Here is a 1,619-nt window from a genome sequence, read left to right on the forward strand (position 1 = left end):
TTGACAATAATAGCATCTTCTAGGTCGGGGAACATAAGGTTTAACCTTTAGCTTCCACCACGCAGCAGTGATAACCTCCGGCAAGGTAAGACGGTGCAGGCTGTGAAGCCTATGCCCAGAGTCGGACAAAAAAAAAAAAAGGTCAAGATAAGACTGGACATGGGGGTTAAAACCCCATCAACTTTCTTCATAATTCTCTGTAATCCTACAACACCCTGAGGAGCCAGCCCCTCTAAGAGGGAAGAATCAGAATATGAGATCAAGTCACGAGAATACACAACCCCTCGGGACTGGTTTAGGACCAAGTGACGAGAGGCAGATACAGGATAACCAGGGACCACAGTTAGAGACTGGATGCATGAACTCTCCTCTTCATTCCTGGTTTCTAACAATAGAGAACCGTCGCCCTGCAAAGAGACCTTGGGGGTAAATCCACATGCTGTAACTAGACCACTGTGAATCTGAAAACAATTCAGGTTCCGGAGGGAAGTACCATTATCCATTTTAAGGACTATGTATTTTGTGTAAGAGTGATTCACAAAAACACCAGGTAACAGCTCGATAGGAAGGGCATCATGATTCACAGTTTTGGCAGACGACTCGGAGGGTACAGGGTTGTCGGCCAGAGAGTGACCAGTTGATGCCAACTCGTGCGGCTGGTCACCGACCACACGAGTGGGTAAAGAATTGTTCGGTGTATCCATAAATACATTAGTGAAAATAAATTGGCACCAGGAGCCAAGGGAAACTGCCTACCAGGGAGTGAGGGGACCGAGCACGGTCTGATGGGAGCGGGGTACCTCGTCTCCAGAGGGTGTCCCAAAAAGGATGTCACGAATCAATTCGCGACATTTCCCTTTTGTGAGAAGCCACGAACTATTAGTGGAAAACTCACTGTGTATCGCTCAGTTAACCGTTTCTCTCTCCATTTCGGAGTATACTTTTCAAAACATTCGTCACTTTCAAAAGTGACCGATTTAATGCACGTCACTAAGTGCTCTACTGAGCGATACAATTGTTTCTTTATTGTTCGCCTCTGCTTGCCTAAACCGTTAGCCACGCCTTCTTCCGGTGGCTTGTGCGTCCTACCCATACAATGTATTTTGAATTCAGTCCAGTTGTTGCTGCGACGGAGAGAGGTCCTGTGCCAGCAGTGTGAGAGGTCAGCTAGTACCCAAACTCCACTTCACAGTTCTTCAGTACTTCCATCCTTAGTTCAGCTTGGGTGATACGCAGCATTCATCGACGGCCATGCCACGTTGAGTACACCGCTTCCCGTTCGATCAGCGAAGTTAAGCAACGTTGGGTCTGGTTAGTACTTGGATGGGTGACCGCCTGGGAACATCAGATGCTGTTGGCATCCCTACGTCAAGTGGGGTTGGTGGAGGATTAGTGCCCCTCCCTGTAAAACAATTAACTCTAAGCCCTTGGCCACCCTGTCTGGGATACATGGCGTCTGGCAATGAATGAATGAAAATTTCCCTAGTCATAAGAGTTTAATTAAGGTGTTTTTTTCCTAGGCGTAAGTATTTAGCTATTGCGTGAGTGAGTGAGTGTGTCTCATTAATTTGATTTGAATTGTAACGTTAAATTTATTTTTTGTAATCAATAAATTTAAC

General features: G+C 46.1%; 1 non-coding gene across 1 annotated transcript; it reads left to right on the top strand.

Moving 5' to 3' along the window:
- The first annotated feature begins 1,241 nt into the window (after window positions 1-1,241).
- Window positions 1,242-1,360, top strand: LOC145408882 (5S ribosomal RNA). The gene has a single exon (XR_013899000.1). It is a non-coding gene; the product is annotated as a 5S ribosomal RNA (ribosomal RNA).
- The last annotated feature ends 259 nt before the right edge of the window (window positions 1,361-1,619 follow it).

Source organism: Coenobita brevimanus, chromosome 78 (genome assembly GCF_032717465.1).
Source record: "Coenobita brevimanus isolate Jiangsu-jjx chromosome 78, ASM3271746v2, whole genome shotgun sequence".
NCBI lineage: Eukaryota > Metazoa > Arthropoda > Malacostraca > Decapoda > Coenobitidae > Coenobita > Coenobita brevimanus.